Source organism: Bubalus kerabau, chromosome 8, assembly GCF_029407905.1.
Source record: "Bubalus kerabau isolate K-KA32 ecotype Philippines breed swamp buffalo chromosome 8, PCC_UOA_SB_1v2, whole genome shotgun sequence".
In the NCBI taxonomy this organism is placed as follows: domain Eukaryota; kingdom Metazoa; phylum Chordata; class Mammalia; order Artiodactyla; family Bovidae; genus Bubalus; species Bubalus kerabau.
This window is the reverse complement of record NC_073631.1, coordinates 98,024,653-98,042,662: the sequence shown is the minus strand read 5'-3', so window position 1 is coordinate 98,042,662 and position 18,010 is coordinate 98,024,653. Positions and strand designations below refer to the sequence as shown.

The 18,010-nt window shown below is 43.0% G+C and overlaps 2 long non-coding RNA genes across 3 annotated transcripts in view; one reads left to right on the top strand and one right to left on the bottom strand.

The window, feature by feature from the left end:
* The first annotated feature begins 361 nt into the window (after positions 1-361).
* LOC129659506 (uncharacterized) overlaps positions 362-18,010 on the top strand; it is an 81,848-nt gene continuing 64,199 nt past the window's right edge. The window contains exons 1-2 of the long non-coding RNA XR_008718095.1: positions 362-1,909; positions 3,492-3,929. This is a non-coding gene — a long non-coding RNA (uncharacterized LOC129659506). The remainder of the gene's footprint in view (positions 1,910-3,491; positions 3,930-18,010) is intronic.
* On the bottom strand, positions 3,687-5,396 carry LOC129659508 (uncharacterized). Of its 2 annotated transcripts, none has more exons than XR_008718098.1 (3): positions 5,268-5,396; positions 4,646-4,772; positions 3,687-3,825 (listed from the first exon to the last, which is right to left on the bottom strand). It is a non-coding gene; the product is annotated as an uncharacterized LOC129659508 (long non-coding RNA). The 2 variants fall into 2 exon arrangements; XR_008718099.1 differs by having other exon boundaries at positions 5,146-5,305.

Here is an 18,010-nt window from a genome sequence, read left to right as displayed (position 1 = left end):
GCTGGTGGGGGACTGAGACAGCAGAGGTAATAAGGGTCAGGGGCCCACCAGTGAGGGACGAAGTAGCCAGAGCGAGCCTCTCGAAGCCCTAACATTTCAGCTTTCCTCAACTAAGATAAGCTGGCAGGGCTCTGCTCACTGGAGGCTTCCTTGAGCCTCAGGTTGTAGCTGTGACCCTGCAGGTGGTAAAGAAGAGCCCTGGCCTGGGAAAGTCCGAGGTCTTGAGTCCAGGTTCAACTGTCAGCCAACTATGTGTGTAACAGGGGAAAGCCTCTTAACTTCTCCACTTTGCTTATTTATAGAATAAATCTGAGATTTATTCTTAATAAATTATGATCTCAGCAAGTGCACAGGTGAGTTGTGCCATGACTCTGTTGAGGGGACATTTCTTGGCAACTTGTTTATCTTTTCTTATTAATCTAGCCAACCAGTGTGATAACCGTGTTTAGTAGGAATATCTCAATGTCATGTAATACTCCTGACTGTTCTTGGTCTACTTCAAGCTTCCCTTCTGAGAGTCCTCTGTTTTCCCTAATAATTTCTTCTCCAGCTACCTCTTGTGTTTAAGAATTTTGAAAGCTGAGCTCGTAACCAGGAAATACACAGAACTGATGTTTTTCACTGACCATGCCCTGCCACTTGCCTGTGGTATAATTTTTTTTAAAAAGCTGATGTAAAGATATGAAAAGCATTTTGAAAAATGTGAAGCATTAAGTTGATAAAAGTAATAGTTATGAGATACAAATACCTCCTCTCAACCAGGTTGTTTTTATTGATATTAATAACAGAAATTGCATTAAGAAACAAAATAATCACTGGCCAAACCTTTTGAATTTCAAGTATGTTTATGTTAACATACTCATTTTAGACAACTAGAACCGAGACTATGGTCAAGTGGTTTTTATATGAGAAAGTCATCTATCAGTCAATCCATTATACTTAAGTGTTTTAACATTTATCTCCCACTTTTTGATTTCCAGGGTGAGTTAATACCTCAGATGGAAATTTTTATGGTGTTGACATTTTCCTCTTGAGAATATTTGCTGTAATAAAATACAGTGACCTCTTGAAATCAATAAAACCTGTGTGAAAACCAGGACAGTTTTTTCTTTGTTCTCCAGGAGCACACAGCACTACATATTTAAATAAAGCACAAGTACATAATGGCAAATACGTTTGTTTCATTACGATTATGTCTTGCCCCATCTTCAAATAACATGAAAAATTGCCTTGAAAATAAACCTTGAATGGATATGATCTTCATAGAAACAGTTTCTTTATTAATTAAACTTCTGTTTCACATAGTGCATTGCTTTGATCTCGTAATATTTTTTTAAATGTCCTGAGGGCTTATTTTCAAGGTTTCCAAATTAATTTTTATTTCTTAAAAGCTGTAACATATTCAGAGCTCGATGAATCCCAAAGACAGTATTTTTAAACTCCTGTTAAGTTTATTTTTCTTAGTGTGCTACTCTACTGCATAATTTTCTTTGCTCTGTGGGTCACATGATTCCTCCCGTCCATAACACACGCACTTAAAATTTTCACTTCCTGATTGAGCCATCAAGATTATGTAAAATGTAAATCAGTCTAAATACCTGTGAGCAGAAATTTTAAGGGAAAAAAAGGCTGTTTCATTTTTGTTTCATTATTAATGCCTAAAATATCGGAGTGAGTGTTTGCCTGTTTGTATTAGGAAAGTAAAGACTGTTAGGTTTTTTTTTTTGTCCCTTCCCTTCCAGATTGCATCAGACTTTGCTTTCATTATAAAAATAAAGTACCAAGTAGATAGACCGAAGGAGTGGTGTAGTTGCAGGACTGAAATCAAAATGGTTCCGATTACTGAGAGAGCTGTTCATGTACTTATTCCTTTCATGATCTGCATGGAGAGAGCAGCATCTCTCAAAAGGTAATGATTTGATAGTTCACAGTTGTAAATAGCCCTTTAGCCTTTTTGCTGCCTGATATAAATGAAAGTAATTTCTAGCAGACTAGATGACGCTTGTTTTATCATGAATCTTAAAATCCCTCACATTTTCTCAAAGCAATTTTGAAGTTGTCATAGTAACGGCATGATATTTGGAGGGTCTTTTTAGTAGTTCTCTAGCTAGAGTTAATTAATTTTATTAACCCTGGACGTCTTTGTTTTTAATCCTTCTCTGATAAACAAGGGCCGTAATTGCTCAGATATGTATTTCGTGTTCTTTATTTCTTGGTGACTACAGTTCGAGGACTTGATGTTTTGCAAGTTGTTGTAGGGAAGGAAAGAGGATATTATCAGTTGATTTCAGATAGGTTAAACCTGGGTTTTTAATTGTCTTTCTAAAGTCACACCACCGTTGTAGCACCTGAACTTAGTTTTCTTTAAAGCGATGGCAGATGTTTATTGCAACTTACACAGTTGAATTGTGTCACAGCTATCCTCATGTTTTCCTTTTTAAAAATTCTACTAGATCAAGAACAAGAAATGAGGAACACAGAAGGGAAATGTCAGACTTTCAAGAGAAAATTATTTCTTTAAAAATGCAGCACTCAGAAACACCTCCAAAATCAGGTTCCACAAAAGAAAAAGAAATGGATAAATCTGACTTGACCAAAGTTAAAAATGCAGCAGTGCTCTTTGAAACTCTAAAGTATGCTAAACTAAATTATCCTCTAGGAAAGTTTGTGGGAATTTTTTATTGGGAGAAAGTAGGTCAGGATCTTCTATTAGAAAAAGCTCTGTGGCAGGAATTCTTGCCAATATGGCGATTGGTGAGGAACGGAGCCCTTCTCTCGGGCAGGGAGACAGTCAGGAGAGAGAGTGGTCTGTGCTAAGTGTGGGTGCCGCTGCAGGGGTTTTAAAAAGTACCTGATGTTCGATGCTTTTTGTTTTGTTGTATTAGTGATCAGAAAGATGTGACAATTACCAAAGGTATCACGTGAGTTCTGGGGGCTTAATGCTAACGCCAGTATCCCTACCGTTCTGAGGAGTGTTTGTTTAACTAGGGGCAATTCAAGACAGTTGGGGTAGCAGCGTGTGCAGCCAACAGCAGTAAAGGTGCTAATACACGTCCAGTGATGTCAGGAGTTACGAGACAGCGGTTTCAAAACCCTGCAGTAAACAAGGTCAAAGTGTCCCGTTTTGCTGGAAGAAGGGTTGTTTTTATGAGCTGGACAGTACATGGATGAAGTAATTTTTCAAAACAAACATCAAATTTATATATTGAGTTTTCCTTCCTAATTTCTGAATTTTAAAAAGTTAACCAGATGAGATTTAGTAAGGGGTACATTTTTTTTAAGCATAATTAATATACTTTTTTTTTTCCTGTTGTCTTCTGTTTGTTTTTAAGTGATTCATATAGTTGCCACAGAGGAAATGAAAATACTTCTGATCTAGGATTCTTAAATGTCCTTATTTGAGAGCAGCTCTGACCCAGTGCACAACAAATGCCAATCACCATCCCCAGTAAAACACTCCTTCTAATTCTGTACCTTTTGCTCTTATTTAGACCGGCATCTAAGTACAAGAAAGTTAATGGCGCAGAATACTGCTGAGTGCATGGTTCTCGTCCTAATGCATTTTCCAGCCTTGAACCTGAGAATGCCAGAGGCTGGCGTCCCTGGACGCGCGTCTGAGCGGTTATCTGCTGGTGGCCTGGTTCCTGAGCTAACAAGTGGGTGTCCCAGGCGCGCGTGTCCCAGGCAGCAGCGGTGCCACGTGGCGCCCAGAGGTCACCTCGGTCTGGCCTGGAGATTGCCGGTCCTCCGTGAAGCTTCTGAGATGAACCGTGAACTTGGGGCATCCCGAGGCAGCGCAGGCATTCTGGAGTTCCCCCAGCAAACCTGGATGAACGCGTAAACACAGCTTGTAAAGTGAAAGCAGGGGCCTTGAGGAAAGGAATTACCCTCATCTCGTTCCGGACCTGCTTACTGCGCTGGAAAACAAAGTAAGTTTTGTTTGTTTCTTTGTTAGTCAGTCTCTCCTACATGTTTTTTCTTGCTAACGTTATTAAGGACACTCAATATCTGGCAAACACCAAGTTGCTTTTTTTTTTTTTTCCTTTCCCCTTCATTGGGAAGTAGGAGATGAAGTTTGTTGAATAGCTAATTGCTTCTTTTATCTTTTCTATCTCTCTTCCTGTATCTAGCCCTCTGGCTGGCGTGTTAGAGATAGTAAGAGACTGAACTTTATCATCAATGAGAAAACAAAGAGTTCTCTTTTTTCCCCCTCTGTTTAAATGGTTCAAGAACTTTGCCATTAATTAAATGACAGTGACACAGACAAGGCTGTTTTATGTGGTGCGGCCAGGAGCTCGTCTAACGACACTGGCCTTACTTGCAGTGGGAAGCAGGGAGGTGCATATATGAGACAGGTGTGAGGACAGGGAGTCTGCATGTGGGCACTGCAGACACCAGGTGGAAATGGCTCTTGGATGAGAGGCTGTCATTTTAAAACCTGTTAGGAGATGGAAAGGACCTGAGGGATAACAAGTAATTAATAATGTTGAGGAAAAAAAAAAAAACAGCAACAGGTTTAATATTAAAATGGGATAAAGACCTAGCCGAACTTTTCCTTCATGTTAGAAAGTTTCATGCCTTGTAGAATTATAGCAAATACGTGTAATAACTTAAAAAAAAATAATTAAGAGGCTTCATCACTCACACGGAAGATTCTGTGACATCAGCTTAATTCCGACTCTCGGCCCTCATCTTCCGTTTTTGTTTACTTGGTTTTCGGAGCTGCTCCTGTCTCCAGAGATGTTATATGGCTTGATACACTTTTGGTGCTTCTGCAGATGCACAGCAAATAGAAACGTGGAGTGAGTAGTCTGTGATTTGTGATTAAAATTATCCTCTCCTCATAAAATGGACTGCTTTTACCAAGAATTTTCTCCACTTTTCTCAACTGAAAACAGTGTCACTTTGAAGGTAGAAGGGGGTGTCATGAAGGTAGTGTGGTGTTGGAAAGCAGAAATCAGGGTCTTCTGAATCGAGTGTGGAATACTGTGTGAATTTAAACAAGGGCTGCTGTGCCGTAAGGGTTCCAGTTTCATGTCAAAAGGGTGATGGTGGGACTTCAGGTGTCTGTATTTCGTATGAAACACTCCAGGCCCCCTGTATGAATGTGTATGAATTATTAATTCAGGAGCCATCTTTAAATACCTTCTTTCTGTAGAGTGTTGTGCTCAGAGCTGTAGTTTTTCACAATGAAATTTACAGAAATTCAGTTTGTAAATCAAAGATTGAGAACAGTTTGAAACAAGGGCAAATGAGCAGAGCATTACCATCGAAACGGTTTCTTAAAGATGGTGCCAAGTGAGCAGGGCTGTCCCCTTCTGAGCTGCTCCTCCTAATTAAAGGGGAAGGTGGCTGCCATCTGTCTTCTTTCATTCAAGGCAGTAGGGGGCCTGGGGTGGAAGGAAGCAACCCCCCTCTTATTTTTCCCCCACTCTTCTTTATAGGCAGCTTTCTCCCTAGGCAGTGACCCAGAAGGTCATTGATGGTCTGTCTGTCTCAGAATGAATAGTAACATAAGTATGCAAGGCACTTGCGGAAAAAAAAGTTTATAACATGCATTTATCCATTTACAATTCTGCTTGAGTTATGTCTGAGAATATTGTAATCCCTGTGTTGGTGTCTTTGCCCTTCTTGTTACTAAGGGCACTACTGGCAGAAAAAATGGGGAGTTTTGCTTTTATTGATTTTGTTTTTTCGTGAAAAATTTTTTACACTCCACTGGGCATAATCAGAAGATGGCAGCATGTAGCCACCCAGTTAGGATATACAGGAATATTATTCTTAGCAAAACCAAAGATATATATACACACACACCCCAAATAATTAACATTATATATCATATATATATAACTTCAAGGGAAATTGTGGACAAAGATGTTAACAGGTCTCCAAGATACTGAGTGGTCTGCTGGTCTACTGCAAGCAGCTTTTTTGGACCAGTCATTGAAATAAGTCACATCGGTTATCCTGCAGTTCAGCAAGAAGCCTTTTAAACCTTCCCTCATGAGAATGGGTTATTAGAGCATTTAGTTGTAGTTTGGGGCCATAGCTTTAACTGCTTTTGAGACATTGAGTACATAAAAGATGATTGAGCCTGGTTGCCTCAGTTTTCACCTCTTTAAATGGAATAGATGTGTGCTGCTTTTAAAAGTGTTTAAGAGAATATAGAGTAATGCTTTCAGTCTTTGATCCAAACTTCATTATAACTGAAAAATTCTAAAATCTGGGTTATTTTTGTTTTCAGTTTTTATATTCTTAAGCCAAGTGTCAACAATTATCTAAGAAGATTTGGTCCTTAATACACTCTATTAAGCCCCCACCCCCAAGTAGTGGATATGGACTTCCCAGAATATGCTGGTTTCTAGAACTCTTTGTGATGTGGAAATATATTTCTCTTACCCTAAACAATATGTTTGGAAAGCCCAAATGTGAGAGTCATTGTCTATTAATTTTATTTTGAGGTTTTTTTTTTCTCTTTCAAACTCCTCATCAACTTGTAATGAGCTTTAATAAAGCACTAAGATGTGCTTTATGCTGTTGGATCTTGGGAAGAGCAGTGTGTAGATTCTGGAAACACTAACATCAGTTAATATGATTGGATGATACCTGAAAAGCAGCTCACTTCCAAATCACTGAAGGGTACACAGTGCTGAACTGGCAGGGTTTTTTTTTTTTTTGCTTTTTCATGTAATTGGGCCGTTGAACTAGATCCTTCCCTAACTTCTCTTTTTAAAGTTGTGATTTACACTAATTGGTTTTTACCCCTCAGTACTTATTTCAGGGGGACTAAATAAATGCATTAAATGAAGCATATGTATAAGGTGTGACTGTAAAGTAGTGAAATTAATGTTTTAGCTCACATGCAAATGGATGCTGCCTCCTTCGAGTACTGTGTTAGCTGGGAAGACTTTAAACTTCTCCTAGAGCCATGCCATCTTTGCCAAGGACACGTTTAGAAGTTTTTGTTTGCAATTGCCTTAAGAGCCTCCCATCTTTTTTTTTTTTTTTTTTTTATCCACAGTAGTGGGAATTCTCTGGCCTTGGAGAGTAGGAAGGTAGGAAGGAGCCAGCAGTTAGGTCCGATGAAAAAGTTTATGATCCAATAACTGATTTGAGTCATTGATTTATGTTAACATTTCCTGAGCCACCAACCACATGCCAGCAGTCAGCACCGCAGATTCAAAAACGGGCATGTCTGGGGCCTGGCCCTCCAGGACATGTTAGTGGGATAAATGACATATAAAGAGGTAACACCACATACTGACAAGTACCATAACAGACATACCCATGGTACGTGGTGTCGGCAGAGCCAGGTGGGGAGGCATGGGGGAGAGGAAGGAGTTAAAATTTGATGGAAAAATGAGAATTGTTGTGTACATGATTTATAAAGTGGCTTACATAATAGAATTTTGAAAAGGAAGGCCCTGAAAAAAGCCTTCTACTTTAAATATGAGGAAAATGAAATTTACTTCTGAAAGTTTTCAATTTTCAGCTGGTTGAAACCTTTATGAGAAAAAGGGTTCATTGTGTAATCATTAAAAAAAAAAAAAAAAAAAAAAGAAGTGGTGGTATAAAAGACAAGGTCTAAAAAAGGTTTTGGACTTTGTTAGAATAACTCTGTGTTCCCCAAATGAGACTTTTGAAGAATGAGTCTTAATATGTTAGAATCGAGTACTTTGACATACTAAATATATCAAAGCATCACGTACTGTATTGATTGCTGAGTGTAGCTGTCTAGCATGTGGGAGAGAGTGAACCTGAAGCTTGCCTACATCCTAAGTATATGATGGGAGAGATAAACCTTCCTTATGTCTTTCATGTTTTTTTCCGGAGACAGAATTTCTGTCCCAAAGCCAATAGCTGATCTCCCCGAGGATAAGTTAATTTCAAGAGTTATTTGTGGAGTGTTGCTGTATGCCAGGCACTCACCTAGGAGCCCAGCAGAAGCTTAGCTGACTGCGGCCCCTTGGGGTGCTTTGCATCCTCAGTAGGACTCTGTGGGTGTACACACTCAGCTGCTGCTGCTTCCTGGGCACCTTTCCTGAGCATAACGGCATGGGCCCCGGCACAATGCTGCCCGTGGAGAGCCTGGAGCTGAGGTTCCACGCACAGATAAACATAGAGGAGAGAGATGAAATGTATAAAAGGAGGGGGATAAATCAAACACCGCGTGTTTGTAGAAAAGATTTTCTCAGGCTGGGCAATCAAGAAATGCATCATGGATTGAGGAGGCTTTGGCCAGACAGTGAAAGAAAAGTGGTGTTGGATTTGAGAACTGGGGTCGGGAGGGTGGTCCGAGTCCAAGGACACACGAGCAGAGGCATAGATAGGGATGGGAAGAACCGTTGCTTCGAGTGGGCAGTGACTCATGTGTTGTTGCCAGGCAACAACAGTGTGTGTGTTAGTGACTAACGGGAAGAGAAGGCAGCAAAGGTCTGTTGAGGCCAGACCCAGGAGGCCAGAGAGGGCTTATGACTAAACGATTTAGACTGAACACTCAAGTCACAGGAGCAGATGAAGAATTTCGGTCAGGGGAGTGATCATAGGATCTTCTAGTATCAGTGTGTGGGGTGGCCCAGGCACTGAGAAAACCAGAGTCAGGAAAGCCCAGCAGAGCTCAAGGAGGCAGGAGCAGGGGGCTGAGTGAGGGGGCCCGGCTGGAATGGGTCTGGAGGAGAGGGAGTGGCTGCAGGGAGGAGAATGGAAGCAGAATTACTCCCGGTGTTTTTTTTTAACTCAGGTGCCATTTGTTATTTCCATGTCATCTGCCGAGCCCTTCACGTACATTATCTCCTTCAGTATGATCCTATGAGGCTAGTCCTTATTTCCCAGATGAGAAAACTAAGGCTCAGAGATAGGTTTGTCTGAAGCTGTGCGGCCAGTGGGATGTAGCACACCCAGGCACCCCTGATTCCACGCCTGTGTTCTTGCTGCTCTACTAGGTTTTGAAGAGAGCAGGTGTGAGAGAGAAGACGATTCCCATCCACTTTGTACTCAGTCAGGTGTCCATCAGGCAACTGGAGACCTGGAGGAGCTAAATCTCAGTGTGTAGGAGGGTTGAAGACAAGGCTTTAAGAATCAACTGCGCGCTCGTTTACTTGGCACAGACTTGTGGAGTGTCTTTATGGACCAGCACTGCGTGGCCACGAGAGTACAGCGCTGAATGAGAGAGCCATATACTACTCCACAGAACAGGCTCCTGAGGGAGACTCCATGCTGTGGGGTGGCTGTCAGGTAGGGGGAATGCAGGTTGGCTATAGAACACCCACCTGAAGGATCTCACCAAGACTGGGGGCCAGGAAAGTCTCTTAAGGAAGAGGTATACTTAGCATGACACTCACATGCTAAGTCCCAAGATAAAAACTGAGGAAAACGCATAATCCAGGCAGGGGAGCGAGGATATATGAAGACCCCTGCAGCAAGAGAAACACGATACATCTGAAGAATTAGAAATGATGGGCCGAAATGGAGAAAACAGGAGATGAGGCCAGCGAGGTGGGCAGCAGTTAGATCTAGGAACGCCCCAGAAGCTCTGCTCAGGGATCTGGTCATCTCGTTAAGGACGTAGGAAAATGTTCATGGATTGTAAGCGCTGGCACACTGTGATTAGACTCATGTTTCAGAGGGACAGTTCTGCCTGCTGCATAGATTTTAGGGAAGCAAGTACTGGAAGCAGGAAACTGGCAAGGAGCTCATTGGAGAGAGGACTCTGGATGAGAAGCACTGGTGATCTGGAAAGAGAAGAGAGACTCTGGTTGGTGTTTATGGATGGCAGATGTATGGAACTTGGGGGTCTGTTGGATGTGGGAGATGAGGGAGAGAGAGGAATAGAAGTCAACATGGAAGTTTCTAACTGGACCACTGGGTTGTTGCTGGTACTTCCCTAGGGGACATGGTGGAAGGATCAGATGTGGGGTTTAAGATGGTTAGGTTTGGTTATCCTAAATATTTAATAAAAGGAGCTGAAGGCAAGGGGGTTGGTTAGAGGACGTCAGAATGTCCTAGTTCAGAAGTGAAGCAGTTCAGGCGACAGGAAGAGGACAAGGTGTTTGGAGTGGGCGGGCCAAGAGGAGGGCAGACTAGGGGGAGGTTAAGGAGCTGACAGACCTGGCTTCCCTGGTGGCCCAGACGGTAAAGAATCTGCCTGCAATGTGGGAGACCTGAGTTTGATCCCTGGGTTGGGACAATCCCCTGGAGAAGAGAAAGGCTACCCACTCCTGTATTATTCCCTGGAGAATTCCATGGGCAGAGGAGCCTGGTGACTACAGTCCCTGGGGTCACAAAGAGTTGGACATGACTAACATACACAGAGACCTCGATAAGTTTTCATATGAAAGTTGAAGTCACACAGGTTGCCAGCCAGACTTGGAGTGGAGAGGGTCAGTGTGTAGGTTGGTCACTACCTGTTGAGGTTGGGCACTGAGGTGTGTGCATTGAAAATGTGATTTCCCCAGTCTGTGTGCATTGCGTCAAGAGAGGGAAGAGGAGAGAATGAGTGGGACCTAGGGCTCACCTCTGAGAGGAGTTAGGGATGGGAAGAGACCCCAGAGGAGCTTTCAAAGGGGAAAACAGGGAATCTCGGAGTCTTGGGAGGCAAGTGGAGGCCGGTGCATGAGAGAGGAAGTGTTGAGCAATGCCCAGCTAACAGGGCTAAGAGACGAGGACTTGAGGGACCATGGGATTGCTGAGCACAGAGTCCTGAGTTCCTTAAAGGGAAAGGTTCATGGAGTGATGAGGAGTGAGTGCGAATCAGTTGGATAGCAAGCATCACCTACACTTGCAAGAGAGATTATAGCATCTACTAATGAGTCCTACTGTTCTATTTTTTTTTTTTTTTGAACAATCTTCTTGTAATTCCCAGCTGTGTGTCCTTGTTCAAATTGTTTACCCTTTCTGTGCTTCATTTGTAAAATGAGAACCTGCCTCATGGGGATGCTGTGAGGATTAAATGAGTTGGTAAAGCAGTGCTTGGCACGTAGTAAATGCCATGTAAGTGATTGCTTAATAAAAGCAAAGTAGGAACCATCTATATCAGCCATCACATGTCTTAGGTACTTTTTCCTGAGTATTCACAATACTTCTTTGTGTAAGTGGCAGCTCCCTGATTCTACAAACAAAACAGAGGCCTGGAAAGTTTTAAGGAACTTATTCCAGGTCACTCTGCTAATGAGTGGTGGAATTGGGGCACAGAGTTCCTTCAACCTGACTTGAAGTTGATAGTCCGCCCACTGGACCGTGCTCTGCCCTTTGGGCTGTTGCATAAAGACTCGGAACCTTCCATGGCCCAAATCTGAGGAGCAGTTTTACATGGAGTGTGCTCAGTGCACTCTGCCTAACCCCTACCCTGTTCGTCATCTACCCCGCCCCACTCAGTTGTCTTATCTGTCTGGCCCTTGTAGGTACTGAGTTTGCAGTCTTTGTTCTAAAGGTTTGTCCTTCCTGTGGACTGGAGTGCATTCATTTGAGTCTTCTGTTAAGTTCACATGCCATCTTCCATATCTGCTCTGAAGGTTTTCTTCAGACTTAAGAGTTCAGCTCTTAAGTAAAATGGGCACCTCATCTGAATTCTTGCATTTAATCTGATCTCAGAGAAGTTGTTGCCCATTCTTAGAGGCTTTTCCTGCAGCAAAGAACTATCTATCCATCTAGTCTGAAATGATAGTGTGATGGTTGATTTTATGCGTCAACTTGGCTAGTACCCAGGTATTTGGTGAAACACCAGTCTAGAAGGTATAAACATACTTATGAAGGTATTTTTAGCTGATTTTAAATCAGAGATATGGAATAAAAGCAAGTTATCCTCCATAAGGTATGTGGGCCTCATCCAGTTCGTTCACGGCCTTAAGAGAAAAAGATTGTTGTCCCCCATGGAAGAAGGAATTCTGCCTCCAGGAACTGCCTTCCAGCTCAAGACTGCAGCATCATCCTTTCTCTGGGTCACCAGCCTGCCCTGCAAATTTTGGATTTATCGACCCCTGACCGCCGAAGCCATTGCCTTAAAATCCAGTCTCTCCATCTCTCCCTCTGTCTCTCTCTGTGTCCACATGCACACTCACACCACATTCTATTGACTCTCCTTTTCTGGAGATCAGTGGCTAATATAGACAGAAAGACATAGAAGTTTAAACTGTTCAGCTGCTGTTGATACTAACAAAAAACTGCATCAGGCCTCTCTAGGCATGCTTGGTGGAGGTGTGTACTGCTTGTTGTGTAGATGAGGAAAGCGAATTCCAGGAGGGATGTGTGCACCCACTGTGATGCAGAAAGAAGATGGGAGAGCCAAGGAGAGAACTCTGATTCCTCGAGTGTGGTTCAGTTGCCCTCTTGCTGTTTGGCTCGCATGTTCTTATTAAGCAAGATAATAAAGTTAACTGGGTTTCCAGACATAATTACTGCTAACATTTGTGAACTGTTTTCAGGAGGTCAGGTCTATCCTAATTGCTTGACAGGTGTTAATGATTTTAATTCCTACAACTACCCAGTGAGATCAGAACTGATATTCACCCTCCTTTCCAGATTTGAGACACCAGGTCCCAGCGAGCAGCGTGGGCACTGCCGCACAGCCAGTGTGTGCAAGCCGGCACAGGGCCCAGGCCGCCTGGCCCCAGAAGCATGCTCCGCACACATCCATCCCACTGCTCCTTGGCCTGAGAGGTCTTGAACGTCGCCCCCTCCTCTGTCCCTGGGGAGCTTCCATCCAGAACGTTCATCATGGTAGGGGTGCTTTGGTAGTGCTTGCTTTAAAAGAGAAAATGCTGTATGTTAGTTTTCAAGAGGCCTTCCTATAATACTTCCCTTGCTGCCTCCTTGAGAAACAGAAAACACTCCCATTGTAGGAACACTGTGGGGTAAATTCTTGCCGGGGTATGCTTTTAGCGACTAGACTTTCCTGTCTAGTCTAGAGACACTGGGGGCCACCTGACTGGCCAAAAATCATGCAGCAACGTGAGGAAGTGGTGATGTGGCCTAGCACCTTGTCCAGCAGTTTGGGTTGTGCTCTGCAGACTCTTCGTGTGTGTCCCTTGGTTCTCTGAGGAACTGCCCCTCGTAACTGCCATTTAGCAGGCCTTTGGTGCATCAGGGATTGTTTTAAGTGTTTCACAAACATGGTCTTTTGGAATCTTCTTCACATTATCATCCCATTTTACATGTAAAGAAAGCAGCGACCCAGGGAGCTCATGCTTCCGAGGCAGGATTTAAACCTTGTCTAGGGACCCCAGCCAACCGTGTTCCCTGTCACTCTGCTGGCACCTCCCTGGTGCCTACCATTCCTACCTGCTAGACTGTAAGCTCTGTGAGGGCAGGGACTGTTTTCCCCTGGGTTCACCATCAGACTTCAGTATCTACCAGGTGCAGGGCCTGACACACAGGAGATGCTTATCACTTTGATGTTGAGTGATCAGTGGACTCGTCCTGTTCTTTAGGATCACTCCCCAATACCCATGGTGCCAGGGGCCAGGGGCGGGGCAGGGAGAGCACCGACCTACTGAGGGTAGCTTGGACACACGTGGGTTTCGCCCTTGGGCACCTATTCCAGGGTGTTTTATCCTTCCGATGAACCTCTCAGCCTGCGCCCAGTCAGTCCTACATGGCTCCGTGAGTAACTCTCCTTCCCAAAAGAAGTCTGCACAGCACTGTGTACGTCGCTGTCGTGATCTGTCGGGATCGCCACCTTTCACAGCTGGTGTGCCACACTGGTCTAGGACACCATTTAAGTAAGACTGGTGCTTTTAAGGGGTCATCAGTTGTATATTTTTAAAACATTCCTTAAACTCTCTGCTTCTTCCATTATCCTACATTCCTCTTTGTCTCTTTCTCTGTGTCTTTCTCTCACACTTTCTTGGTCTTACACACACACATCCCTTAATTTGTCGCCTACGTGTCTCATAAACATCTCCTGTCTTTTTTTAGTGAAACACGTGGTATACATGGAAGACCACTTTGTAAAATGAAACTGTGTGATTTATATTTTCTCTCTTTTTCCTTAAAATTCCTCTCCTTCGATCCATAAATGAAAGCTAGATATTGTATTCAGTAACCTTTAAATAAGCTAATTTTTCCTTTTGGACATAGTAAGTTATGATGACATTGACTGAAAAATGACTATAAATGTAAGAAGTCTTAGAATTTACGTCCAACTCTAGGCCATGCAATAATGCAGAATCACTCAGTAAGAACTCACAGCCTTCTCTGTGCCAGACTTCACCTCCTCTTAGCTTTGGAAAGCGTCAAAGCTGGGCAGTGTATGTTTGGGAATGACCAGTCAAAACAGTGAGACAGATAAGCAAGAATCTAATTTTCAAAAATTTAAGTGGTGGGGAGGAAGCGTGCCTCAAAACAGATTATAGTCTTATCTCATGGGAGGTCTAAAATTAATAAATGCATTTGAGAGATGTTCCCTCTCAGCGTTCTTAAGCTCAGTTATTTTGCTGGCATTCCTCCTTTTGAACCTCTATTCTGAATTGTTTACTTTTTTTTTTTTTCCAGTAAGGAGGAAGAAAAAGTTCTTTTTAAAAATTCATTAGAAATTAATTTTAATCTCAGCATTTAGTATTCTTTACAATATGATGATAAAGACTGGTTTGAAAGGGCAGTGCTTGGTCTGATCAGCCATGGAAAAGGAGGACAGGCCATGGTCCTGGCCAGTGCATCTTCGCCATGATGGAGAAATGGTGTTGCTTTCATTGTAATTCTTTCATTCCCTTCCTTGCCAAGCCCAGTGGCTTCTGTTACAACATGTGGCAACTTCTCTCTTGGAGACTGACTCAGTCCAAGTTGCCATAATATTTAGGACCAGCTACAAAGACATTTCTTCCCCTAAACCCATGCCAAATCTAAGTCAAACTGTCTTCTCCTCCCTGGCCATTCAAATAGATTCAGCTCCTGTTTGAAAAGCCCAAGAAATGCACAGGCCTCTTTTTGTTTCCTTGCCTGTTAAAACAGATAAATAAAGAAGGCATATCATGCCGTGTGCTGCTTTGAGCTTGGTCACTTCCTTCGGAAATGGACTCTTATATGTGTTTTAAGAATTGCAACTTAGATGCTCTAAAAAATAAGAAATCCTGTACGTCCCAAGCTTGTCTACAGTAAATCACTGCTGTCAGTGCTGATGGAGGAAAGAAGAGGAACTCTAAAACCACGGGCCCTCACCAGATGCGGCGCTGAGCTCCTGGACGAACCTCCAGAGGCCCGAGCCTGGGCAGGGTAGGGAGAGGTTCTCATCCTAGGCAGCTTGGACCGACCATCTGCTAAACAGATAACACTAAACAAGTAATATCAATCAACCCATTTTGTTTTTAAGAAAAGAAAGCCTACCAAAATAGAAAAAGAACCCCTGACAAATAAATTTGTCCTGACCTCTAAACCTAGTCCAGGGCTTCCCTGGTGGCTCAGACGGTAAAGAATCTTGCCTGCGATGCAAGAGACCCGGGTTCGACCCCTGGGTTGGGAAGATCCCCTGGAGAAGGAAATGGCTACCCACTCCAGTATTCTTGCCTGGAATATTCCTTGGACAGAGGGGCCTGGCAGGCTACAGTCCATAGGGTCGCAAAGAGTCAGGCACGACTGAGGGACTAACACTTCCACTTCCACAAGCCTAATCATTTTATCCCTTGGCATTTGATTCTCATAAAACACTTGTATGTTTTATTCATCCTTGTAAAAATAATTATATTCCATACCCAACTTTACTAGTAAACATTAATTTCTTCATATTTTTAGCGAGATGTACTTTCCTTCATGGGTTAGTTTTGAAGTGTAACTTTCAGCACAGTGCATTTTATGAGTTGTAGTTCTGTCTTTTTAATTTGTTTGTCATTTGATATATACAAGAGATTACTCATAACATACAACTAAGCTCTAAAGCACAATTTTTTAAAACACTCCAGTGACCCACCTCCTCCTCTAGGAACTGGAATGGTACAGATGCTTCTGGATCTTTGTACTTCTTTCCCGCTCTTCTCTGGCCTCCTTGCAGTTTAGAAATTTGTGTTTATAATTCTCCTGATTTTTTTAACAGATGTATAAATTGTATCACATAAATGAGCATTGCTAAAGGTGTTTGGAGATACCAGAAAGGGGTATCACACCACGTGTAGTTTTTTGCAGCTTATGTTTTCCTTCCGTATTATGTTTATAAAACTCACCCATGTTGTTGGGAGTGGAGCTGCAGTTCCTCTGTATACATTGCTGCAGTGTTCCCGCGTGTGTGACTATATCACAGTTTACCCAGTATCCTGTTTATGGGGAAAGGGGAAAATTACAAGGAGTTCTGTTGAGTCCTGTTAACTTTGAGATGCCTGTTGTAATTCCACTGGGGGTGTTGAGCTGGCAGGTAGACACTCAAGTTTGTAATTCAGAGGAAGGTCTCTGATGAAGATACCAGCGTATGGATGGCAGCTAAAGTATTATTTCTCCAGCCATTTGTAGAATACTGTTTAACCCATTGATTGGCATTTTTTTTTCTTTTTTCCCATCTTTCTGGTCACTTTGCTGAAGTGTGACTTGTAAAAAAATAAATGAGAAGAATATGAGCCTTGGAGAAAATAGAGGGAAGTGTCTTGCAAACTCTAAAGGGCTGTATAAGCTTGGGTATTTTATTATTACCTCTCTCAGGGAGTCTCATTCAGTCCAACTGAAACTATATAAGTTTGCATTGGAAACTAAAAAAATATATACTTAATTATTATATCTTATTTTAATACTTTGTTAACTTTTGGCTAATAACTAATGTTTACCTAGTGCTTATTTTACATGAATTAAGACATCTAATCCTTAAAACAGCCTATAACAGAGAGATGGTATTTATTCATATTTTACAGATGAGAAAACTAAAGTTCAGAAACTAAACTCCGGATCTGAATGCACAGATTTGGCTCCTAAAAGCTGTGCTCTTAGCTAATACGTGGGACTGCCTCTCTTTTCAAGGACAAGTTTCAGCCAGTTCCTTCAGCTTCAAGCTTTCAAAACCTTTTTGGGTCACATTGCAGCATGGCCACCTTGAACCACCTACAAAACAGCACTCAAGGCCGCAGGCGCTGGCAAAGGGCCTTGTCTGAGCTGACTTAGTTTCACCACTGGGCTGGCCCGAGATCTCACAGGGTGCTCCCACCTCCCAAGTGTCCATTCTGTGCCCATTAAAAATGATGCACTTGATTTAAGTTCTGCCTAAAACTTCCCAGTGAGCCAGTAGTGGGCCAGGGACTGTGATCTGGGTCTCCTGCCTTTCAAGCACTACATTTGTTTTGTGTTAATAAACCATATTTCTCCATGGGATCTGGCAGAAATTTGAAAGTGGTTAATTTTATTGCAGTAAATACTAAGAATCCTTTTCAAAGCACAGAAACCAAGCTCCAGGCAGGGAAAACATGATTTGCTCTCAGAGCCTTTGGCAAACTCACACTGGTTCTAGAATTAGATCATAGATCGCTGGCCTTGATTCCGTCTCCCTCTGGTGCTGGCTGAAGGGGGTCAGGACCTCTGCTGTGGTCACAAGGCCACACTTGGACCTAGACATACTCTTGCAAGTGGAGCTGGAACGTATGACGTCCTACCCACAGAGCCAGCATGTCACAGCTGATTGCCGCGGGGGTTGTGATGGGGAAGTCACATTCCTGGGACACCAGTGATACAGGTCAGGACCCAGGTGAGTTAGCCCAGCTAACTCCGAGCTGTTACTGCTAAGTCACTTCAGTCGTGTCCAACTCTGTGCAGCCCCATAGACGGAAGCCCACCAGGCTCCCCCATCCTTGGGATTCTCCAGGCAAGAACACTGGAGTGGGTTGCCATTTCCTTCTCCAATGCATGGAAGTGAAAAGTGAAAGTGAAGTCGCTCAGTTGTGTCCGACTCTTAGCGACCCCATGGACTGCAGCCTACTAGGCTCCTCCATCCATGGGATTTTCCAGGCAAGAGTACTGGAGTGGGGTGCCATTGCCTTCTCCACAAGTATTGGTTCCTAACTCCGAGCTAGTCGGAACCAATACTTGTCTGCCTTTCTTGTTGTGTGACAGG